Genomic DNA, 27,803 nt, shown 5'->3' on the forward strand with positions numbered 1-27,803 from the left:
TTACACTACGGAGGCGGGCGCTCGGCTACCGTTCTGGAGGTCCCAAGATCGATTCCCAGAGGGAGTGTCTAATAAATATAAGTGATTTTTTACCTTTAATATTTATTCAATATAACCCTGGACTGGTACCTGAAGTTGAGGACTGATCACCTTTCCTTCTTGTATTAACGATCAAGATAACACTGGGTTTATATGATGCAGTGCCCTATGCACCATTGGGGTGCGGATAAGGGTTCGAATAATAATTATGTAGAAGGTTTACAGATCAATCAGTGGGGTTTTGTTTCTTCTAGCTAATAACATGTTTTTTTTAAATCTGTGTTGAGAACAGGAAGGATAAACTAGTGTGGGCCGAAAAGAAACTTGTCAGCATTTGCTCATTGCTGGGAGGAAACCACGTTATACTCCTCAGGAGAAGACGGAGTGTTGACTGTCGTCAACAGGCCTTTCGTTCCACTAAAAGAGGGTTCAACATTTTGTGTTCTAGCTTGGTTTATGGTATCAATGTCCTTCACTTTTTTATCATACAAGTATCATACCACCTCTTGTGGGAGATGTACATAAATATAACTAATACCTTTCCGATATTTGAGTATTGTGGCTGTACAATAATATGAAAATTAATTTTATATATTTTTTTTACATTTATTGTATTCGTACCTACTAATAAATTTGGATAATTTATAAAGCGCTATTTCCGTAAAATACTACCTCAATGGCGCTTCACTGTGAATGAATTGAGGAAAAGAAGATAATGGAAATGATTTAACAAAAAAACGTGTTTTTTAGTTTTTTTTCTAAAGATCATCTCACTCTATCTTTTTTAACTACTGGTGGAAGAGCATTCCACACCATCGGTCCGCAACAGCAAAATCAAATGTTAATTTAAGTGCATGTAAGGATTGCTTAAGCGAACAGTTGTTTGGCTGCCATAAGTTGTGATTTATTCAGTATTCCTCTTTGGGAGTTTTGATCTAATGGTTCTTTTTGTGTTCTGCTGGGAGGTGTTTTTTATTTGTAAATAAGTGTTGTAAAATGTACCTTCTTTCTTGTGATTTTTGTCAGTAATTCTTAAATGCATATGTATAGATTGTTTTAGCGTACCTACAGATTTTTTTTGACATCTCATCAAAGATCAAGAAGAATATGTAAGTCTTGGCATATTCTTCTTCATCTTTGATGAGATGTCAAAAATACTCCTTTAATTGGAGATAATCCAGATTTGTGAACAAGTATTTGGACACATTCAAAATTTTGTACCTACAGTTGTTTGATGTGTTTAAATAAAATAACCGTCACTAAATTGAAGACTAACATTACTTGATCAATTAATGGTTAGTTGGCAACGTTCATTTCCATTGTGCAGATCAAATAATTACGTTTTCACAACGCTACAGAGAAAACGTAGTTCCTTTCCCCAGTCCAGTGAGTCGCGTAATTTGGGCCGACAGCCCCCCCGGTCATCTCGTAGGGGTCCATCTGAGCGCCGAACAATGTGAGGCCGCCATCAAACAATAACTACATTGTAGTATGAAATATTGAAGGGAGGGGGTAATGGCGGTCAGTAAATTCGCCCTCCGGACATGCCTTTTGACCGCTGCCTATTCCTCCCTCGGCACTAAAAGTAAAGCGCCCGCCGCTGCGAGGGACGGAGAGAGACATGCCACCGGATGTCTTCCAAGAATGGAGGAATGATGATCGCCTTCAGAGAAAAGAATTACGGATTCATGGCCTAATCAAAAATATTAAAATATATATATTTTTTTATTTATTTATTTCATGGATACATACAAAGATACATTTATTATATGTATTACGGCTCTTTAGGCATGGCCTGTGTTGAGCCGAAATACTAACATGTTAATACAATTTATTTATAATTATTTATTTTTATTATTTGTTTGTTTTTTTTTGTTTAATTAATAGATTATATAAATTACATACATGAGATAAAATAAAAATTTACAGTATAAAGGTTTAACAATAAAATAATTACACCTGGACTTTAATTAAATCACTTTCTACCTTGTCCCTTCCAATGCGAAGCATCCATCGACGGACACTGTTCTTAAAGACGTGATCACTACTGGAATTCTTAATGGTTTCGGGCAGCAAATAAGCAATATAAAAGTATTTGGACGCACTCAAATGTAAATTATATGGTAAAATAATAAAATGAAATTGGATATTTTCTGGCATTTCTCATGTATGTGATTATAGTCCAGGATTCGGAACTCACATACAAATGAAAAGAGTTTCTGCTCAATAAAAAGCCTATTTCATCTCACCAATAGATCTCTCTAGTGCAATTCTTGTGATTCGAGTACAATGCTACGAAATTGGATCATATAAATAGAATTTGAGTAGTGTGGTTGTCAATCATGGGTAGAATTGATGAATGTTACACTATGTAAAGTGATCACTTAAACCAGCCTATGACAGTCGTACGCCCCGTGAATGCCCAGACTTCCACATTCTTCTTTATTATGTTGAAATACATAAAAAATTCATGAAAATAACTATTTTTGAATATCAATATATTTTTATTTAATATAGTTACATTGCATTTCTTCCACAAGGGTCACAGCTCTCGGTAATAAGGAATATAATGGAAAGAAGAAGAGAATAGTTGCAAGAGTTTTTTTTTATTACTATTTAATTAATTTTCTAGACATTTCTACTTAAGTCTTAAAATTATCTAAGCTTTTCTCCCCAATAAAGAGATTAAGCTCTTGTGCTTGCAGAAAGATATAAATATTTAATACTGCTGTATTAAATACTATTTTTTTTTGTTGGTAAGCACACCAAAAAGTAAATATGTACATACTCGTACGTATACATATGTACTCATAAGGGAGCTTTTTTTATTTATTTCACCATGTACGTAATTACAAATTACGATAATGTGCCCATCTGAGTTTTCCCGTGTCGTGGGCACATTTTACAACACTATTTTTAACACTTTATGGAATAAAATATTTTATGACATGCAATCAAATACGCCATGGCCGAATAATGCGATCTCCTTCAGATCTACCCACCAATTATACCCATGATTGGCAACCACAACACCCAAATTTAAATTCAAAACTCCTAAATATACATATTGATCAATCTCGTGACACATTATGCATGAGGTAACACAGCAATCTATGTTGGATTGAAGAAAACTTTTATAAAGCAAAGACTCTTTTATTTGTATGCGAGATCCAAACCCCGGATATATTTTAAAAAAAAATATATATATTGCATTCTTCTTTCAAATCCTTATCCGCACCCAATGGTGCATAGGGCACTGCATCGTATTGACGCTGTATTATCTTGATCATTATTTATATGAGATCTGACTTGGGAGGATGCAAGGGAGCTGGCAGCCGACAGAAAAGCCTGGAGACAGTTTGTGGACTACATATGCTCCACCTAGGGAGCGGATATGGTTAATAATAATATTTACATGAAGGCACGGTGATCACTCCTGCACTTCAGGGACCAGTCCAGAGTAATATTAAGTAAATTAAGTGTAAAATCACTAATATTTATTTTCACCCCCCCATTGGGAATCGAACCCGGGACCTTCAGCACGCTAGCTAAACACGCTAACCTACACCATGGAGGCGGAGGAAACAAAAAAATGTAATAAATGTATAAAGTTCGTTAAAAAAATAATTGAAGGTGTTAAATAACTGAAAGCATTCGAGTCGAGTCCTGAAAGAAAGTTGCCGTGAATTTGTCCATTCTTGTCCGTAATAAAGAACGAGAAACGAGTGCTCGAGATGTGTCCGGGGCCGCAACGAGAGGGAGCTCTAGTGTCTATGTAAATCTGGTGAAAAGGTATTCAAATTGGAGTCATAAAGGATGACCTCGCGGTGGAAAGCGGGAACGTGACTCAAAACAATTGGACGGGAAGACAGCCCTGGACAATGCGCCGCGGTGGCGACAATAGGGTTGCCAAAAACCCTACAAGAATAACATAAAACAAAATTCAGTTTTTCAAATATTTTGGCTTTTACTTACTTATTTATAACCCTTATCCGCACCCAATGGTGCATAGGGCACTGTATCGAATTGACGCAGTGTTACCTTGATCATTACTTACATGAAGGCAAGGTGATCACTTTGCGCTTCAGGAACCAGTCCCGAGTAATATTAAATAAATATTACAGTGTAAAATCACTAATATTTATTTTCATCCCCCCTGGGAATCGAACCCGGGACCTCCAGCACGGTAGCTAAACACGCTGACCATTACACCACAGAGGTGGACAAAAGTAGACTTTACTACTTTTATATATTTGTCCGCCTCCTTAGTGTAATGGTCAGCACGCTTGGCTACCGTTCTAGAGGTCCCGGGATCGATTCCCAGGGAGAGGATATATAAATATAAGTGATTTTTTCACTCTTATATTTATTCAATATTACCTTGGACTGGTACCGGAAACGGAGGGCTGACCACCTTTCCTTCATGTGTTAACAACGATCAAGATAACACTGCTTTTATACGATGCAGTGCCCTATATACCATTGGGGTGCGGATAAAGGTTTGAATGAATGAATGATTTTTTCACTCCAATATTTATTCAATATTACCCTGGACTGGTACCTGAAGCGGAGGGCTAATCACCTTTCCTTCATGTGTTAACGATCAAGATAACAATGCGTTTATATGATGTAGTACCCTATGAACCATTAGAGGTCAGATAAGGGTTTGAAGAAAAAGAAGACTTTTAAATACAATACTTTGCGACTCATACGAGGACATGAACTGTTCGACATATGAGGAGCTGAGCAGGGTTTCGCAAAATAAACCGGAGTGGGGAAGGAGATGTCAATTGTTCCTGCAGATCAATCCACAGACAAAAAAAATACAATATTGGACCAACTACCACGTTTTGCATACACATAGTTAGTAAATGAATATTCTTTGGATTTTAAGAAATAGTGGTATTTACCAAGTAAAATTAAATTTTAAAATGGGTACATATTACCATAAAGTAACTGTCGAAGCAATAAAATACATTATTTAGCTTGTTAGGCATAATTTATTGATTAAAATGAAATTTCATCGATTATATATACATAATTGCAAGGAATCGCCGTAAATAATTCAATATATTTTTATTTTAAATATATATATGTCTACACTTGATACAAATTTGCAATCTCCATATACTCGAACTGTCAAAGTAAATTTTATACCACATATGTGAAATTAAAATTTCGCTTTTCTAAGTTTCCTATTATTTTTAGATAACGTCACAAACCTACACTTTTGTAATATAACACTCTCCTTATCATTCATCGTTCACTTTGTGTAATACCTCGTTAATAAACACTAATTCTTTTGTAATAGCCAATCAATTCTTGCATGCAGTGTCAATTTTTTTTATGTAATTTAAAACAATACTTTATCGATGGTATAGGTACCTGCTTATCCAGTAATCATGGATCGGTGGGTGTTTTGGCAACCCTAACACGAGGCCCCTGGCTGTGGCTCTAGGGCTGTGCCGACATAATGGAACATCCGATCTGATTATGTCCCCTTTTGTTATTCGCACGGGGCAGGTTGGTACCCGGCGGAGGGGGCGGGGGGCGCCTTTTATTATTGTGTGTCAAACGCGCATACTTCGATCTAATAATGACTTTCTGTGTGCTGTTCAGTGGACCTCCATTGTGACTCGGTCCGATTAAGACAATAAGGACTGAACGAATTCAGCAGGTACCTACCTACCTGCCTGCCTTCAGAAATCGTCATTGAATTAAGTTTATCTAATAGACATTATACGATTTAAGACAGTTGTAATCACGAGGATTGGTGAAAGCGAATTTTTATTATATTTGTATTTTTGATGGATCTCAATATTAAAGCGCTTTGTTAAAAAATATTGTACAAAATTGACGCTTTCAAAATATGGTGTTGGAGGCGCATGCTCCGAATTCCATGGACAGCTAGACGCACCAACGGGTCCATTCGTCATGAACTACACTTGGATGGCTTGACTCTGGCCAATGTCTGTACCCGACGGATTCTCCAGTTCTTTGGACGCGTTGCGCGTGGCAATGAGGATAGCCTAGAACGATCGATTGTGATCTGTAGCCTGGAGGGGAAGAGAGGGAGAGGAAGATCCCACACGATGGACCGATCAAGTTTAGTCAGCAGCAGGCACCCCGGTGGTTGGAGGGCTAAGTACAGCGCAGTCAAAGGATAACTGGAGAAGAGTCATTACTTCCACAAGGGTCACAACCCTCAGTAATGAGGAATAAGACGGAGAAGAGATTGTACAAAAACAATCGAAATAAACTGTAATTTAGGATTTTTCACCTTCAGTAGTGAGATGGTTAGCGTGTTAGGTTATCATTCCGATTCATTCCATAGAGGTTCCGGGTTAAATTCCTAGGGAGAGTAAAAAAAGGTGATTTTTCACTCATGATATCAAACTGGACTTGTATAAAAATTAAACTGCCTTCAAAGATTTTTCTCCCTCAGTAGTGCGATGGTTAGCGCATTAGGATATCGTACAAGAAGTTCCAGGTTGAATTCCCAGAGGGAGTCAAAATGAACGAATGATTTTACTCAGATATTTACTTAATATCAACCTAGATTGGTACCTGAAACAAAGGGGTAATTACCTTTCCTTCGTATAATTCGATCGAGATAGCACTGCTTTTATACGATGCAGTGGCCTTTGTAATATTGAATAGATAAGGGTTTAAAAAAATGATGTTTAAAATATTTTTTTTTTAGAACCGAAGCGAATTACACGTGCGTTTCAGATATGCTTCACAGGAATTACTAGCGATTTTCTCTTTCATCTATGGCAATAGTGTGCATTCCGAATAGGCACAAAGGCAGTGCCTACCCTACTTGATTCAAAGTTCCGAAAGACACATAAGTAGTGTCTTAGAGAAAAATAGTGAAGTGAATAGATTTCACTGTTGAGTGACTAAATATCAAATTTTTAATACAAGAATGTTGGTTCGTTCATTGGTTCATCGATTCACAGAGTATTTAAAGCGTGTGTCCTGATACTTGTTCACAAAATCTGGATTATCCCCCGATTACAGGAGTTATTTTCATATTATTTTTTTGTCATCTCATCTTTTCATCTCACCAATAGATGTCTCTAGTGAAGTTCTAGTGATTCAAGAATAATGTTTCAAAATTGGTTCATATATATAGAACTTCCAAGAATTTGAGTAGTGTGGTTGTCAATAATGGATAGAATTGGTGAATGTAACACGTGTGTAAAGTGATCACTTAAACTAGCTATAATTAGCTAGAAGAAACAAAAATCCGCTAAATGATCTATAAACCTTGTACATAATAAACAAGGTAAATAATAAATGCAATTCCCATCTAAAAAAACCCCTGCTTAGAAACCCTATGCGCACCATTTCTTTTTGCATGAATTAATAGACATTACACATTTGCGTTTCGGTGAATGAACACCATTATATCAATAAACCAATACCCAATATTGTTCTATCACCATTAATTTATTTTCTGCTATTTAAATTAACCAATAAATTATCTAGCTCCGGCCCATTGTTTGGGCTTATTATAATTTAGTAGGGACGACAAAGGAGACCGAACGCAAGAGGACAGTAAGAATGACTAAATGACCGAACAATTAATCAATTTATTTTATTCGGCGCAATTATTTCAGCATTCATTCGTGATTGACCGTTCAAAGGGAAAGCTTATCCAATTAAGTGTATTTAAAGATTACGTCGTCGAAATCATCAATTAAAATAATATATAGAGTAGTGAATGCTGTTGAAATGTAACGAAGATGTGGAAAATCATTGTATGGCAGAATTAAAAACGAATGTGTGGAAAATGATTGTATGACAGAATTAAAAACGGAGATGTAAGAATGAAATGTAAGGCTGAACAAAGAACAATTGAAGTTTTTGGTAAGGGAATTTAATTAAGTGTGAGTATTTTAATGTTTTTAGTATTTTAATGTTTTAGAATTTAATAAACCCTGATGATGACAAGGCTCTTTTCGAAACCGGTTGGTTAAAATGTACTAATAATAACATTTTAAAAAGTGGTTAAAACAAACTTGTTTAATTTTATAAAGTAAATAATTGAAAAGATTAGGAAGAGTGCTTTAAGGTGGTATGGACATGTGGAGCGAATTGATAGCGAGAGAATGGCTAAGAAAATATATGTGGCGAATGTGAGCGGGAAAACAGAACGAGGACGACCGAAAAAGACTAGGCACGATCAGATCAATCAGAACCTAAAATCTATGGTGGTGTCAAAAGTCTGCGTAATCGGAGAGCATGTATGACTAGACACTAGATTTATGGATGTGAAGGAGGCGAGGAGTGTATGTCAGGACATTAGAGTGTGACTTTCCATCCTCTCTGATTACGCTAGCAGAGAAACGGTGTGATGATAGTCGTAGTAGTGGCAGTAAATAAAATTAAATAATACCGAAATGTTTTGTATATTAGAATTTTCGTGGGGTGAATAGAAACATGACCAACATTTGAGTTTAAAGATTAATTATTTCCCGTACTTTGAACAACATAAAATCGTTGAAAGATCTTTCGATTAGTCAATACTCAACAATAAAAAGCTGGAGTCAAAATTGCATTCGAATACCCCGATAAAATAAAATCAATTAATTCAACTCGGTTTGAGCTTGCAACAAAAAACGAACAATGCCATAACAGATGTTCGCGATAACGAAGCGAAACCATACCGGTTGGCCGTTTAAATCCACATTCATTTTTGGACTCAATTAATTTTGATACGTCAGTATTTTTTGCCCAACAATAGAATCTTCGATTCGGAAGGGTCCATCCTTAATCGCAATGTCCTCATTAAAATATATTCCATTCAAGTCCCACCCAAAGCTGTCATTCATTTTTTGACGCGAAACACCTTGGATCGTTATTTAATTATATGAAGGGTACCTACCGATATCCTGCGTGTGTACAGTGTACAGGTGATATACGAGTATTTGTATGTTTACAAAATTTTGAGTGTGTCCAAATACTTGTTCACAAATCTGGATTATCTCCCAATTAGGAGTTATTTTTTATATTATTTTTGTCATCTCAACATAGATGAAAAATAATATGGAAGTCGCGGCATTTACGGGGCTTACAACAGTCATAGGCTGGTTTAAGTGATCACTTTTCGCACGTATATCATTAATTTAAATAACATTGTCCGCCTCCGTAGTGTAATGGTCAGCTCGCTCGGCTACCGTTCTGGAGGTCCCGGGTTCGATTCCCAAGGGGGTAAAAATAAATAAGTGAGTTTTTCACTGTAATATTTATTCAATATTACCATGGACTGGTACCTGAAGCGGAGGGCTGATCACCTTACCTTTATGTGTAAAACGATCATGATAACACTGCGTTTAAAAGACACAGTGCCCTATGCACCATTGGGGTGCGGATAAGGGTTTTATTATTATTATTATTAAATAATATTGTATGTATTGAATTTTAACAATATATTTAAAATTTCCAAAAATTTGAGATGTGTGGTTGTCAACCATGGTAGAATTGGTGAATTTTTGAACCTTTGTAAAGTGATCACTTAAACAATCCTATGACGGCCGTAATGCCCAAATTTACATATTCTTATCCATCTATGTTGTATGTCAAATTTTTTTTGTATGTTAGTACATTCAGGTATTATGTATTGGGGTGCATCTTCGATTTTCTATATTTATAGAAACTAATTTTACAGAATAGGTATCTACCCTGGACAACCGAAAGAACCTATCATTTTGGGAGTGTCCAAATCCTTGTTCACAAGTCTGGGTTTCCCGACCATAATAGAAGGATAAAGTTTGATTTTATATTAATACCGTTACGATGCAGAGCTACCAGGATACCATATGCGATACGGAGGACAGAGAACAAAAAACTCAGATTAGTCCAACAGTAATGGTCTTCCAGTATTGTATAGAGATTTCTATGGAGCCAAGCGGTTTCAAACAGTAGTGGGACCATTGTTAGCCAAATTTGCTTATTCTTTTTATCCATTCAGATCGTATTCCTCCGAGGGATATCCTCCCACCGCCCCCACCGCCCCCAGCCCTACACCCACCCCTGCCTACCCCTTCCGCTTCCACCCTGGACAGTGTATTGTGCGAGTCAGGGATGGAAAATAAATTATACCTACATATGTATGTATGTAAATATAGTACCTACATGATTTAAGTGATGATTTCATTTTAATATTTATTATGAAAAAGAAGATTCTTTAAACTTAATTATCAGTAACTCACGATAAATTTTTTATCTTAACTTAATTATAATGTCTATCAGTTTCGAAGCTAGCCGCTTCTTCATCAAGACTAATACTAAAACATTATCTACTTCAAAAAAATCTTGTTATCTACTTAAAAAAACATTTTGGCCGCTATTCAAAAGATAATAAATAAAATAATAAGATAATATAAAGACATTATAACTAAGTCATAATAAAATATTTATAGTGATTTTAAAACAAAGTTACATTGTAATTATAAAATTGGAAAATCACAAAGTTAGTGTTTTAAATATAAATCACATGTTTTTTTTATTATTTTACTGTTCTTTCTTTACTCATTCGATTCACATGCCTAAACCTTCTTAGCACACCTTTCTTAATTTTATATGTTAACAAAAAGTTCATAAATGTTAGATGTCTAGATTAAATTGCCTAAATTATCTAGGCATGGCAAAACGTCATCGAAAAAAATTGGGAATCCGCTGATCAGAGATTACAGTGAATCCCATATATTTTCTGGGGATAATTAGTGCAGTGACAATGCGAGCTGCGAATTTACAAGAATGGGTCCTTTGTGTGGAAGCTGCGGTGCTGCTGGAAGCGGCAGAGGATAAAGGACAGATTTGCATACATGTACATGTAATACTTACTATACTCGTAATAAAACAAAGGTACCTAAGGGCGGTGGGGGCTCCACTCCTCTTGGGGGCGCTGGTCACCAGGACCAATATATGTACAATATTTTTAATGATTTTTAAAAGTTAAACATTTCTCAAATGTTTTTCGCAGATACTTTGTGGCACATTTTGTAAACTTAAACAATTTTGTTTTTAATCACTGTTTTTTATTGATACATTTTTTCTACAACCGGTTTCGATAAGAACCTTCATCATCAAGGCTAAACAAGTACGTATTTAACCCTGATGATGACAAAGTTCTTGTCGAAACCTTTTAGAGAAAATATGTACAAATAAAACAAAGTGGTTAAAAATAAAGTATAATTTTTTTTAAAAAAACAACACTTGTATTAGACCACTCATTGAGTTTTATTTCATTTCACATGACTATGGAGTTTCGAAAAATACAGAAAAAACTTAATTTTTCAGGAAAGCATTTTTATATTTAAAAAATATAATAAAATGTATTAAAAATAAATATCAAGCCACTTATTAAACTTTTTACTGTGCAACAGATCTTTTTAGGTAAAACCTGAAGGTTTTTTCTCCATTTGAAAAATGTTTAGAACTCGTATATTTAAAAAATAATTAAACAATACCTTTTCTTCAAAACGCAAAAACAACATTTTCTGCCCTGTAGCGCGTAAATATTAAGTTAAAAATATGCCTCTTTTGCTGGGATATAGTACATTTTCTGGGCATTCCAAAAACATGCACAATTGGAAATTGTCGATTTTTGATTTATGACGTTCTTGAAAGGAGTGAGCGATAAAGCAAATTGATTAATTAATTTTAAAAAAAGGACATATTTAAACGAGGCATTTTTATGCCTTCTTCGATTACAACCGGTAACATAGAATGAAGTTAAACTGTTTTACTATGCATCTATTGCTTTCGAAACAGTTAAGGTTATCCAGGAGTCGTTCAAAAAAGGGAACTGGGAGTAGACAGGAATAGAAGAAGCTGCGTGCGCGGGGAGCACTCCACAGGTGTCTCCCTGCCCCTCTCCAGCCTCCAACGGATTAACACGAGAATTAAAAGCATATTAAGGCGTAATGCTACCCCACCTACCCACCGCTCCCCCCCCCCCACACCGTGTTACGTCACAAGTCCCGTCGTAGGTGCTGAAATTAAGTTCTTCAATGAAGAGATTGCAAACCAGTTAAAGCAGGGGTCCTCAAACTTTTATTGTTTTTCAAAAATATTTTTTTTAATATATTTTTGTGAGAAGCAATGTAGATAAATATTTTGTAAATTAAAAGAATTGTTAACTTAGTAGTATGGTAATATAACACTTTCGCTATCATTAAAATGGTATGACACAATGTGAACGATGAATGATAAGGAGTATTTAATTATCGATAAAAAATTTTAAAAAAAAAAAAAGCGAGATGGTTTGGGCATGCGAATCGAATGAGTGAATAAATGATAGTTGAACAAATTTATGAGGCGAATGTGGTTGGTAATAGAAGCAGAGGGAGGTCGAGGAAAACTTGGCATGATCAAGGGTCTTAGTTAGTTATTTAGTTATAATTTTTTAATGTAAGAAAAAAAATTGTACCAAGTTAAGGTATTGTAAAGTAAAAAATATAACTTTTGAGCAGAGAATCGGCATAGAATGAATACGTATATTTCAAATATTAAAATCAAATACTGATTTTTAGGGTCTACTTAGTTATATATTTTATTTTTTAAACATAAACGAGGGGATTGTCAGTGCATTTTCAAACTACTTACGAATTTTATTTTTATATTTATGTTTTTTTTTAAACTAACTAACTAACTAACCATCACGCCGCTTCACCGCAGGGGTAGGCAGGGAGAATAGAAGGCCACACCACTCTGTCTTTGCAAACATTATTCGCCTCTTCCACGTTCATGCATCTCCTCATACATTTTTAAACTAAATAAATAACTTTTTCAGTGTTTGATTTAAATATTCAAAATATAAATTACGGAGGTTTACAAATTAAACGCCAAATCAATAATGAATACGCTCATCTTGGCTTGAAAACTTAAGAAAGCTATTCCACTTTATTACTTACTAAGTGGCTAAGTGACGTATTAAGTCGCTGTTACTAAGTCGCTAATACCTGTAGGCAAAATAAAAATTGTTACGATAATTGCGAATCATCAGTATAGAGCGGCATAACAAGAAAAAAATATTTAAAAGACTGAAAAAAAAGGAAATTTTGTATCCTGAAATAAAATTTTGGAAGCCTGCAACTCTTTTTTTGGCCATCGATATGAAGTAACTATATTTAAAAATTAAACACTTGAATATACCACTTTAATGAGTTTTATTTATATATACGACTAGTTTCGAAAACTTACAGATGTTTTCATCTTCTGGTAAAAATTAAAACTAACGAACGAAAAATATATTTAGGGGTATATATAGGTGTTTAACCAATGCATTCTACCCGTCCCAACCTATGGCGCAGAAACAATGACTCTGACCAAGAAATCCTCCCATAAGTTGCAAGTTGCACAGAGGAGCATGGAGCGAACTATGCTTGAAATAACATTAAGAGACAGAAAAAGGAAGGATTGGATCCGATGCCAGACACAGGTCTGTGACGTGGTAGAGCGAATTGCTTGGCTGAAGTGGAAATGGGCCGGTCACAAAGCCAGAATGACCGACGACAGATGGACGAAACGCGTTCTGGTGTGGAGACCGAGAAACCAGAGGCCTAAAAGACGTCCACCGATGAGATGGGTGGACGACATCAGGAAGTTTGCTGGAAGACAGTGGATGGGGACGGCGCAGGATCGGGAGGAGTGGAGGCGGAAGGGAAAGGCCTATGTCCAGCAGTGGACCTCAACGGGCTGATATGATGATGATGATATAGGTTAATAAATATAGGGAAGGGGGGGGGTTAAGGAACAAGATTTTTTGTAACAGGAAACATTGATAATAATGGTGACGTATTTTGAAACAGTAAATTATTAATTAACGTTTTATCTGAATTGAATTTTTTATATATTTCTAAATTTTCTAAATTATGATATGAACTAAGTTGAATTTTTTAATCAAAGATACATTGTATGGCAAAATAATCAACATATTTTCATCTACTTGATTTCTCTATGCTTAACATCTTACAAATAATAGTGACAGCCCCCACCCCACCGCCCTTAAGACAACAGCACCATATGTTAAGAGTTAGGAGATGGTAGTCGGTACAAAGCTGAATTTAGGTAGGCACTTGAATTGAAAGAATAAAACGTATTATAATAATGTAACTCTACATCATGTTATTATGACTATTTACCCAGTGTTCTTCACTTGGGATGTTTATTAGATAATAGTCAACCTGTATCAAAATGATCAGCCAAATTTTAAGGGATTTTTCAATAAAATAAAGCGAAATGGCCACTAAATTCAATGAAAAAATCACTCGAAACCTCTCTTGCAAAAAATTGTGGATTAAGGATGTATTTAATGAAATGTCTCTGTCAAAATAAAGTTATTCAGAGATACCATCATTTATATACAATATTATAGGTGTTTTAATGGAGATGAAGTACGAATACATATTGTTTTTTTTATATGAAGAGAAGATGGAAGTCTGAGCATTCCTGGGCATACGAATTGGTATTTTAGGTTGGAAAACCCAGTGTTTGATAGAACAAATAATAATAAATAAAAATTGTAAATAAATTGTCTGGTCAAATTATAAGCTTAAATAATAAAAATGTAAATGGCATTTTCTGGCGTTTCTCATGTGTGTGATTATAATCCAGGATTCGGACCTCACATACTAATATAAGAGATTATGCTTAGTAAAAAGCTTCCTTACATCTCACCAATAGATGTCTCTAGTGAAGTTCTAGTGATTCAAGAACAAGGTTTCTAAATTGGTTCATATATACAGAACTTCCAAGAATTTGAGTAGTGTGGTTGTCAATAATGGGTAGAATTGGTGAATGTTACACGTGTGTAAAGTGATCACTTAAACCAGCCTATGACGGTCGTCAGCCCCGTAAATGCCCAGACTTCCACATTCTTCTTCATCTTTGATGAGATGTCAAAAAATAATATGAAAATAATAATAGTTATAAAAATAATAATATACATAACAGAATTCACAACATTTTGAGTGTGTCCGAATACTTGTTCACAAATAAAAATATGGTCTGGGCTGGATCAGTGATCACTTTATACACTAACTTAGTGAATGGTTATCTTTTAACCAGCGTACGACAGGTCAAAGCCCTGAAAATACCCTGACTTCCATATTCTTTGTTGAGATGTCTCTATGTATGTTGAGTTGCCAAATTTGTAAACATGACAGAATTGATATATTATTTTGAGAAATAAAAAGACTTTGTTTCTTGATCCACTCACATTTTTATTGACAACCAACTACGGTCGTCCAAATTTAAAACACAGTAAGGGACATTTTTTGTTGTAGTACGTTTTTTTTGCATTTATGGACTAAGTAGACTGTACTTAATCCAAAAATGCAAAAAAAAAGTACTACAAAAAAAATGTCCCTTACTGTGTTTTAAATTTGGACAGCCGACTAGTTTCGGCAACAACCTATTGCCCTCTTCAGAGTTTAATTTATGACTTAAATTAATCATAATATAATTTATCAATATGATCCACAAAGTAAATGCTTTCAATATTCAAAACATAACAGAATTGTTTGACATTGTTGAATTTTCTAGAGGGGTCAAAATAAATTGCTTTTTCACTCTTATATTTAATTAATATCATTTTAGACTGGTAGGTACCTGAAATGCATTGCCTTGCCTTCATGTAAAAAAATATCAAAATAACACAGCTTCGAAACGATACAGTGCCCTTTGCACCATTAGGTTCGAATAAGGATTAAAATAATTGAAATAATGCCAGATGTTTTAAAACAATTTCAAGTACACAAAAAATCGATTGAAAAGGTAGTCTGAAAGGAGCTCTCTTCCGAACGGACTGACTTTACGGAGCACAATGGTACTCTTTAGATGGCGAAATGAATACGAGTTAAATTTGTAAAAGACAAAGGCACCTACATTATTCATCACACACATTCACAGCAACAGACACACACACACGTGAACATTAGAAGAAAAGAGAAGGAGATGTGGACGAAGCGAGAATGAACGAACACAATCAAACAATGAAAAAGTTTTTATCTTTTGTAGATAGCACAATAGACACCGGGGCCCATTGTAAAGCAAGATTTCAACTGAGTGTCTCTTAACTTTGTAGTGCTCCTCCCTACTGGGATGGAAGAATCCTTTCGTAATTGCACTGTATCAGTGACGGGATGATCAAATGACTGGGGTATTTTTTAATTGACCCAGAATCAAAACGATAAACCCACAATAGGTCCGACGTCATTCACACGTCTAAAAAAAACGACACTCGCATGACTCTCGTTCGTATTTATATAAAAGAATATGGAAGCCTGACGGTAAAATTTACAATTTCCTTATCATTCATTTTTTTCACTGTAATATTTATTCAATATTACCATGGACTGGTACCTGAAGCGGAGGGCTGATCACCTTTCTTTCATGTGTAAACGATAAAGATAACACTGCGTTTATATGATACAGTGCCCTATGCACCATTGGGGTGCGGATAAGGGTTTTTTATTATTATCATGTATCGTTCACATTGTGCAATACCACTTTTATAAACGCGATACCGTGACCACCGGTTTCTGAATAATGGTTCCATCATCAGATCATTAAAATAAAATTATTACGATTTGACATTTGTACAAAAATAGAATTTTGAAAGAGAGAAAGAAGACAAATGAATCACAATAGGAATAAAAAAAATTAAATTTAATATTTTTGTAAAAATGTAAAATCGTAATAATTTTATTTTAATGACCTGATGATGGAATATTTCGAAACCGTTAGTCACGAATAAGTGTTTATAAAAGTGGTATTACACAAAGTGAACGATGAATGATAAGAAAAGTGTTAAGATAGAGATTCTATCGAAAATTATGTATTATTTTGTAACCATATCGTAGTCGTACAGGAGAAACTGACGCAACTACCAAAACGTAAAATGTTCAGGAAGGCCATTTTAGTCACTTTTGCTTGGCAACAAAATAAACATCAATGCAGTTAGTCATTTTAACCAAGTCAATATATTATACTTCCAAGTTTAAAATCGTTTGGGATATTTTCAGGGCAATATTAAGCTAGTAAGATATCAAATAGTCAATGATCACGTTTTAACAATGCACTTGGTCACTTTCTCCTGTATGACTACGATATATCTCTTCAATAAATAATGTACCACTATTGACGATCTTGGGCGTATATTTTATCTTCGGCTTTCACTCGTTATCTGACACGAATCTATATTTCCACAGGTTGGTTGAGAATACCCCACTGTTTTCCATTCCGCTTGGCTCCGTCCTTAAGGGACATAAGCATTCACTATTCACAGTACAGATCAAACGCAATAATAGGGTATTCCAGAAGTCAGGTGTACCCGTGTCCGGCTGCTGTGAATGGATAACAATGGACCAAAGAGGACTCTCTGAATACCCTTTCAAATCATATCTTAAGGAGACCAGAGCGATGGAAAAATTACGCTCATCTATATGTACCCATTCCTAAACCGTACTGGCACCTATTGACGGATTTATTCGAGATTTCAGAGTGAAATTCTTTTGTTATTATGTATAAAAATTATGGAGATTAAATAAATACTTTTATTGTATCTTATGATAATGATTAATGACGGATTTATTCAAGATTTCACAGTGAAATTCTTTTGTTATTATGTATAAAAGTTATGGAGATCTTGTGATAATGTTTAATGGCGGATTTATTCTAGATTTTTAAGTGAAATTATTTTGTTATTATGTTTAAAAGTTATGGAGAATAAACGAATTCATTTGAAACATTTTTTTAAATAAATATAATGAACTACCAAGCTAAAACTACTTTATATTACTTATTGATTCGGCATTAACTTTGTGGAATGACATGATTATTTTATCAAAGTTAAACACTTGAAAAATCCACTTTATCGAGTTTCATTTTTATTTACGACTAGTTTCGAAAACGACAATTGTTTTCATCTTCTGGTACAAATTAAAAGTAACGAATAAAAATATATTAAGGTGTATATATAGGTTAATAAATATAGGTAGGGGGTTAAGGAATAACATTTTTTTGTAAAAGGAAACATTGATAATAATGGTGACGTATTTTGAAACAGTATATTATTAATTATTGTTTTATCTGAATTTAAATTTTTATGTATTTCTAAATTTTCTAAATTATTCATGACTTGACCTTTATTTGTAACAGAGTGTAATAATTTAAGTGTATAAAACTCGATAAAGTGGATTATTCAAGTCTTTAATTTTAATAAAACTTAAATTTATTGATTCGGCAGTCACTTTGTGATAATATCTATCCATTTTTAATCAAAGTTTTACTTACATTTTAAGTATGTCCAAATACTTGTTCACAAATCTGGATTATCTACAATTAGAGGAGTTATTTTTCAAATTATTTTTTGACATCTCATCAAAGATGAAGAATAATATAGAAACTTATTAAGAAATAAAAATGATGTTTTCTGGCGTTTTTCATGTGTGTGATTATAATCCAGGATTCGGACCTCACATACTAATATAGGAGTTTCTGGTTACTTAAAAAGCTTTTCTTCATCTCACCAATAGATGTCTCTAGTGAAGTTCTAGTGATTCAAGAACAATATTTCTAAATTGGTTCATATATATAGAACTCAATAGTTTGAGTAGTGTGGTTGTCAATAATGGGTAGAATTGGTGAATGTTACACGTGTGTAAAGTAATCACTTAAACTAGCCTATGACGGTCGTAAATGCCCCGACTTCCATATTCTTCTTCATCTTCGATGAGATGTCAAAAAATAATAAGGAAATTATCATTTGAGATGTAAGATACACCAGTAACCTTACATTCGATGTGGAACAAAACGCCTCTCGTATTCTTATTGTCACGAATTTCAATAACTTCTAAAATTCCGATTCATCCATTCATTACGTATGGACCATGAGGCAGTTAAATAACAGGAAGGCAAGATAAGGAATGCCTCTTTACAAATAGCGCCATCTTGTGAAGATTATTCGTGTCACAATAAGACTCGATATCTTGACCTGATAGATGGCTTAATAGATTTATAAAACACACCGATGGAGCTTCTCTGTTCCGGACAATAAGTACGCCTCAGCTCCGACCAAATCCTGCTTTCAATAGGATCACGTCTTCTCAGTGTTTAGTGGATGATACTCGCCTACTATGGTAAAGCTGCAAGAGATCGTTTTCCCACCAAGGAGCTCGATGTACACGAAAGCCCTCCTCAAAACTGTACATTTAAATGTGATATATTCAATTAAAATATAATCACATTTTTTATTCAAAATTTATTTTATTAATTGATTCTACAGTCACTTTGTGGTAAAATCGATAAATAAAATCGATCATTTCGCAACATTTTCAAACACCGTATTTGAAAATGATGCATCAAAACACGTGCTACCAAAGATTTTAATAAATAGCCTAGACATACAATATATTTTAATAATTTACCAAGTAAAACTTAAAAGAAAAAATAATGTTTTTTTATTCATTTTTATCATACTCACAGGATGCGCATGTAGTAGTATTTTATGAAAATGGCGCCACATAAATTATCCAAAATTAAAATGAAATTACTATCATTATTATTAAATTTTTTCAAAAAATTTTAAGTTATTTGATTGGTTAATCATCTTTCGTTAGTCATCCAGTCATGGATGACATGGCTGAATGATACAATCTATTTTGTTCAAATTTACCCAGTTCTGCTGTTCAATTATTTAAGCTGTTTATACATGTCCGCCTCTGTAGTGTAATGGCCAGCACGCTCGCCCACAGTTCTGGAGGTCCCGGGTTCGATTCCCAGGGGGGTCAAATAAATATAAGTGATTTTTTCACTGTAATATTTATTCAATATTACCCTGGACTGGTACCTGAAGCGGAGGGCTGATCACCTTTCCTTCGTGTGTAAACGATCAAGATAACACTGTTCATATGTATGAAGCAGTGCCCTATGCACCATTGGGTGCGGATAAGGGTTTTATTATTATTATACATGTTTATTAAGGTTTTATAGCTTCATTGCGTCATATTCAAAGTTCCTTTGACAAAACGTGATTTTGTTAGTGCTTTCTTGTGATATGTGTGAGTGTTTCTTAAATGCACTTGTAAGGATTATATAAAGACTGTCATGTGTTATAATTTGTTGATTATTTCCTCCGTGTAAGTCTTCCTAAAGACATTTTTTTCATTGTTGATTTTTCTAACATTACCACTATTTGATACTGAGTCACTAATACCATCCCATCCAATAATCCCAAACTGTAGAATATACTGAAATAAACGTAGTAATAAGTTAAATGAGTGACGCGTACACAGTAAATTTGGTTGATCAACCATGCTCTTTCTTTTTTTCCTCCACGTGCGTCATTTATATACCATTAATTTAATCAATTATTACCATATCCAGATCGATAAATTTGGGGCACACGACTGATCAATCTTCTCGAGATGTCCACAAAATCATCTCACAACAGAGTAGCGAACATTTCCTTGTACTGATCGTAGGCGCTTACCAGCTGGAACAGAGTTTCAAAGCTGTTTCAACACATTTTACAAAGAAGCTTTTAATTAATTTCTCATATTAAAAAGCAATGTGTCGAAAAAAGCAAATATTCATTAAAATTATCACTTTTTCTCTTGCAAACTTTTGTTTTCTTTTTTCTCCAAAATAAACAGGTAGAATGAATGAAAACACGAAACAAATTGCACTAAGCCAACAAACAATAATATACAAATTTAATTTAATTAATTTTGGTGTAAATAACTTTATTACGTAGGAAAGGAGTGACGTAAAGACGCCATGTTTATTTCATTTTTCTTATCCAATTCTTGCGGGGTTTTAATTATTTATTTGAGAAAATATCCCATTTACCATTTGGTTGTCAGGGGGTTTCTTTAAACATTCTTATATACTGTACAATACAATGTTACCTTCAATATTCTTGAATATACCACCGCATTGAATTATAATGATGTTATATTATGCGTTAATTACAGCGAAGAATTATATTTACGCATCGATTGTTGGTTCAAGAAACGTAAAGTTGGAATAACCAAGCGAAAAATGTATTCAAATCTATTTTATAACTGGCCGTATCACGCGGTCCTTTTTACGTTTTTATTATGTGTATATAAAAAACTGAAAAAAACCCGAGTATATAAAAAAAATATGCCATGATACAGGCAAAAATAATAACCAAAGGTTTGTTGTGCAGCCCTTTCATTGTCATTCTTATACTCTTCTTCTAACCTTATCCACCCCAATGTTGCATAAGGCACTGCTTCATACTGTCGCAGAGTTATCATGTTCGTTTATTGCATGGCGGCAAGTTCTGTACTTTTGGCTTCAGTCCAGGGTGATGTTAAATAAATATGAGAGTGAAAATCACCCATAATAATTTGGGGGGAAAATTATAAAAATACAAATAATTACAAATTTAAATAACATTAAAATTAAATGTATACGAATTAAACCTCAAGGTAGGTACTCGTAACATTAGAATTGTACAAATTACATAAACTAGTCCGAGTACGAGTATGTAACCCCGAGGTGCCTGGTCAATGCTGCTATTCTCTTTAACATACACCTACTGTTATTTCTCCATTTTTTTTAATACTCATTCACTATCGTCAACCTTATCCCATCAAATATATTCCACTGCGAGAATTTTGTGCAGAAATTACTATCGGATACAAAATAATTGAACACCCCCTCATTAAGGCCAGGTATTTGTTAAATCGCAACTTTATTTTTTCTAAATCCAGGTAACATTAATATTTTTTTCTGAAAACACCTTTTTTTCATTCAAATAATAAGTTTTTCTTCGAAATTATTATATGATTTTGAAAAGAAAAGAGTTATTAAAACGTAAGAAATTTAAAAAGGATATATTTTTTTTATACATATTCTAAAAAACAATGAAGTATCCAATATAAGAAAAAATCGAGCATAAGAACACGTCGAGCCCTAAGCGCGTCTCTGCGCATCTGATTTGAGCGCTTGAGATCTGGGCCTTAAAATTTAGTGTCATAAGGGTTAAACAATTAAACAAGAATATTTTTAGTATTATTAAGTAAAGGATTGTGGATAAAAACAGAAAGCTTTAAATTATAAACAAGTTAAGAATTAAAGTTGTATGAAAATCATAGAGGATTGAAAAACTTAATTTGGAGAATCATATTTAAACGAATGTCAGTGATTTTTTAAAAATTATTTAACATAAAATATATTTTTTTAATAATTAATATTCATGATTGTTTATTTTTCTTGGCCAAAGTGCTAAAAAAAGGTTTCAAATCGCAGCTGAATGGGTTCGAACCCAGAAACTCTGACACAGAATCCGCGATGCTAACCACGGGGACAAGACAAATATTAAATAATAATATGTATTATAATAGAAGTGAGAAAAATATTTGAGCATTAATCTACCCATATATAACGTGTTATTCAATCCATTGAAATGGCGCCATCACAAATGGTGGGTCCAGAGGTCCGTGGAGAAAAGGGGAGGTCGGGGAGGAGAGCTCTCCAGGGTAGGAAGTAGGAAGAGCCGAGGGAGGTTCGGGGCAAAGAGGGCCAGAAGAATGGACGGAGCACAATAGAAGACCAGTACATTTCTGGTAAATACGGACAGCTGTATGGGAAAATGATTATCTGGTGTAGTAGTGACTCGAAAATGGAATTATCCTGAGTATCGCGCATTAGAACATAACGTATTACGGTTGAGGTCATTAGTTCAAGTGTTTGTCGAGACTATGGCGATGTGGTTATCTTAAGTCCCAATTGCTCGTGATTTCAAGATCACATGTGTTAATATTATTCAAATAGTTCTAGGATAATGGTTTTTATACGTGCGTGTTTAACTTTTTCCTGAAGGAAAGTGTGCGGCGAGTGTGCTTCGTTATTCGTTCACTAGTTTTATTTATCTTGTAAACAAAGTAACCGAACTTATACAAATCAACAGAACTTATAAAGATGCAATGATATTAATAAAATGGTTGTAGGCATATGCGCAATGTACAAACAGTCTTAATCGATATATTCTCAAATTCATTTTATCGTTAGACTTTCGTTTTTCCAGTAAATATTGACTCAAAATCTAGCTTTTTTGGTAGTTATGAAGTAAAAGAAAAATTAAAAGTACCCATCTTGCATAAACCATAAGTACCTTCGCATACGTTTTGCTATCCCCATTTCTGCACTCACTATTAACTCCTCATTTTTCCATGTTGTAAAAACGTTCTTGACAAGATCCTCTACGTCATATGTATCCCATAACATATATTTTACTCCATCACATAAGAATCCAAAGCTCGGGGCTGATCACTTTGCCTTCATGATCAAGTTTTAAAACTGGACGGTGCCCTAAGTACTTGATGACTAGGTTAAGTAGAATCAGAAAAATTATTTTAAAATTAATTTTTTTCTTGGTATATCTCACAATTTCTTAAAATGGCACGGAATACTGTACATCGAAACATGTGTCACAAAAGATTTTTAAAAAATGGTGCTATTTTACGTGAAATAAAGCCAATAAACAAGTGAAATATAAAATTAAAAATAAATATTTTAACAAAGTGACTGTTGAATTGATTAACGAAATCATTTTCATGTACTCACTATGTGGAAACATTTTTATATTTTTAATGTTAATTTCATTTGTTCCGTAGTGATTGTATTCACCTTGTAAAATTTTAATTGAAAATAAATGTGCATAATTTATACAGTAGTGGTATAAAAAAAAGTACATTTTTAATTATAAATCAATCTTACATGTTAAGAAATTATATTCGAAATGGTTTGAAATGTTATATATAACATAAATAGTATGTTATGTTTTATGTCATTATTGCAATAATCTATAACTAGGTGTAGGAAGGTGTACTATAATACGTGGCCGATTATAATAGATTATATCTCGTTTATTATTGATGAGTAAATATGTTTAGTACTTATAAACAAAATAATTGAAGTTAAAAATCATACAATTAAAAGCTTTCTCAAAAGGATGGTTACCTACTGAAAATTCTCGTCCGAAAAGAAAGTGATCGACTTTGGCACGTTTGTAAACACATTAATTATGCTAAACGATGTCACGTTAGTTCTCGGCCGAAACAAGACCTGGAAACGTGGAAATGACACGCGTCTCGACACCTTCTCCTCGCCCCCCTGTGGGCCGCGCGGGCTGGGGCCCGCGGGGCGGTGGAGGCGCCGGGCGCCCGCCGGGAGGGGCGCTCAATGGCAGTCTTTACAAAGCGCTCTATACATTTCAGAACAATAATCTTCTCACTCCACGCCACCGTTCTCAACACAAAGTCCTTTATGGGGCAAGAATGAAATGAAAGAAAAAGAGTTAGTTCTCCGGTGATGTATAGACGCGGAGTCGCGCTTTGTAGCCGAGTCGCCCTTCGCTCGCCGCCCACCTCCCTGCGCCGGCCCATCTCGGGCCCTTTGTGAGGCCCTCCTCCTATTTATTCTCAAATAGATAAATCGCAATATTTGCATACGTACGTCTCCGTTACGTCTCTCCGCAGCGATCAATGGAAGAATGAAAAGTCTTTTGTGGATCCCGGCGGGACGGGGTCGCATGGTGCGGGTGGGGGGAGGGGAGGGGGAGGGTGGCGCGGATAGATACGCCACAATGGATATTGTTAAATGCGAACAATATGTTTAAACAATGCCGACCGAAACAATATTGTCTGCGGTGTCATTGAAATCCTAGACTCGGTCCGCGCCTTCATCCCAGCTGAGATGAAATATTGAAAGGATTGCTGTGGAATCTGCATGATGAAACGCTAAATTGTATACGGTCACATGTAGATATAATGCCAGTGCACAACGGAATCCTGGTTCCAAGCCTAATGTGTGGAAGTGAAGCACAGAGTTGTCAAAAGAAGGATAAAAGTAAACTGAATGTAGTCGAAATGTAATCTCTCCAACAAATGTGCGGCAAAACGATGTTCGAACTGTGATTGAGGAGAGAATACAAGGATGAGATAAGCATTATCGATAAAATTAAGAAAGGTGTGTTGAGATGGTTTGGGCACGTGAATCCAATGAGTGACTAGAGAACAGTAAAACAAATTTATGAGGCGATTGTAGTTGGAAACAGGAGCAGAGGAAAACTTGGTATGATCCAAAATGTCAAATATTTTAAAGGGGCCAGGTCAAGAGTCGGAATAATTGGAGGGTATAAATTTCAAATACTTGATCATGCCATAATTTCCTTGGTCTTCCACATAAATCAACAAATTTGCATCATTTTTTTTACTATTCTTTCTTCAGTCATTGGATTCACATAACCAAACCAGCTCAACTCACCTTTCTTGATTTTATCAATAATACTCTAAGAATGCTCTATCTCAAGTCTTGCATCCCTTTTTTTAATAAATGAGCGATTGCTTTATTTATGTATATGAAGTATAAAACTATATTTCTTGGAGTACAAATAAAACAACATGTATGTAAAATGAATAATGTATGATTTTATATATGTAAAAATGTATAAATTTTCTCACAAAGTATCGGGATACCTGCGTTCCGTACCACCCTTAACTCCCCGTTTGGGCATTTCATATAGAAAATAAACCAATTGCATAATTTATACGTGAAACATAGAAATACATATGTTACTTTCACTACAAATAAAACAATATAAATACGTATATATGAATTTTCTGCCAAAATATCGGCATGTCACCCGCGTTTCGTCGCACCCCGAACTCCCCGTTTGGCTGAATCAAATTTAATATTCCCCGAGGATGATATAATAAAGCAATTAATAAAAGCGTACGGAGTTGCCGGCGCGCGCGCTTTTGTTCGGTTATTCATATGCTAACTCTTCGCAGTATTGTGCGGGCCGCATTGTCCGCTATACTCAAACAATGGATAGTTTTTTTCTCCATATTTTTTCATCTTTTCAGGCTTACTTTGACCGGGTGCGGTAGGAGCGCTTGAACTGGCCACGGCGGGCAGGAGAGGTCTAGGTGTCCGTTGGCCACTACAGAACAGGCAAAGTATAGCACTGCCAGTGGCGGTTGTAACAGTAAACAGCTGTCGGCGTAACACGGGAGCTCGATTTGTGCTAGCGCGGGAAAGTGAAGCGCGCTGGATAAGTTTTAACAATGGATATTTTTTAATGAATATCCTTAAATATTACTTATTTTACTTTTTATCTATCACATAATTGTGGGAATTAACATAAATTATTATGAGAGACGGTATATAATCTTAAAACTATATATTTTTAATATCAATTATTAATTTCATTGAAGCGTACATAAGCAAGTATTTATATTTTTTTCTTCAGAGAGCCATTTCTCATTGATCTGATTTTTGCCATATTCTAGAAAAGCTCAAAAATATCCACATTTAAGAAGATTTCAAGCAATTTTTTTCCATCATATTTCAAGAAAGATCAATCGTCAGTGTTCTGTCATACTTCTGGATAGCTCAATGATCAGTGTTTCGTCATACTCAATGGGAGCTGAACGATCGGTATTCCTTCATATTTTAAGAAAGCTTGACGACCAGTATTACACCATACTTTAGAAGAGCCAATGACCGGTGTTCCTTCGTATTTCAAGAAAGCTCAAGTTGTTTTCAGCGAAATTAAGTGATCCTTCATACTACAGAAAAGCTCAATGACCGGTGAGCCTTCGTATTTCAATAAAGTTCAAGCTGTTTTCGGCAAAACTGAGAAAACGTAAATACTTCAGAAAAGCTCACTGACCAGTACTCCTTCACATTCTAAAAGAGTTCAATGGTCAGTATTCCATCATTTTTCAAGAGAGCTCAATGATCAACACTCTGTTATACTTCAAGGCAGCTCATTGACCGGTGTTCCTTTATATTTCAAGAAAACTCAAGTCGTTTTCGGCGAAATCGAGTGTTCCTTCATATTTGAGGAATAGTCGCACGGTATCCCGCCAGATTTCGGGAGAGCGTGATGTTTGATATCACGTGTCCCGTCAGATTCCAGAATTAGTGTCGTTTTGAAATAAAGACCTCGGCACTCGTCAGAGCGCTCCAGCGCGCCGGGGCGAAAGGAAACAATGGTAGATAATACAACAATGGAGTCTGCTGGATCATCCTCGGTATTGTGTGTGTAAGTAGATGTCTTTTATCTAGGTACGTGGGGCCACCCCGCTCCGGGGGAGGGCGCTCCACCCACCCCCACCCTCACCCCTGCGACTCTGCATTTCACTACGAGACACACTACAATACGTTGTGCAAGATGGATTCTAATTTGCGAATTCGAGAAATTCACATCGATCATTGCTTTCGATAGGCGGTAATTTATCAAAACATTTTGAGTTTGTCCAAATACACGAATCTGAGTTTTGTCCACTAAGGTGTTATTTTTACTTTTTTTTACATTTCAATACAGATGAAGAAGAATATGGCAGTCAAGTTATTTGCAGAGCTTACGACCTGTCATAGGCCAGTTTCAGTGATAATTTTTTTATATGTGTAGTGTTCACCATTCTACCCATGATTAATAATCTCATATCGAATGAGAAAATAAAGAAAGGCTGAGATAGCATTATTGATTTTTAAAAACTCTAACGTTAAAATAAGCTATTTTTTGACATCTTATCAAAGATGAAGAAGAATATGGAAGTTCGGGCATTTTTCGCAGATACTTTGTGGCACATTTTATAAACTTTAAGTGTGTGGAAGTTTTTAGTAAGGGAATGTAATTAACTATGAGTATTTTAATGTTTTAGAATTTAATAAACCCTGACGATGACAAGGTTCTTGTTTCGACC

At 34.9% G+C, this 27,803-nt stretch overlaps 2 long non-coding RNA genes across 3 annotated transcripts in view; one reads left to right on the forward strand and one right to left on the reverse strand.

Moving 5' to 3' along the window:
• The window catches only part of LOC148306463 (uncharacterized), a 784,100-nt gene that overhangs the window by 712,410 nt on the left and 43,887 nt on the right, over positions 1-27,803 (reverse strand). The gene's annotated exons all lie outside the window — the stretch shown is intronic.
• Positions 16,096-17,801, forward strand: LOC148306468 (uncharacterized). The gene is made up of 2 exons (XR_015838000.1): positions 16,096-16,343; positions 17,265-17,801. It is a non-coding gene; the product is annotated as an uncharacterized LOC148306468 (long non-coding RNA).

The sequence above is a fragment of the Brachycentrus maculatus genome, unplaced genomic scaffold (genome assembly GCF_059751285.1).
Source record: "Brachycentrus maculatus isolate JH-2025_06_01 unplaced genomic scaffold, ASM5975128v1 h1tg000240l, whole genome shotgun sequence".
NCBI lineage: Eukaryota > Metazoa > Arthropoda > Insecta > Trichoptera > Brachycentridae > Brachycentrus > Brachycentrus maculatus.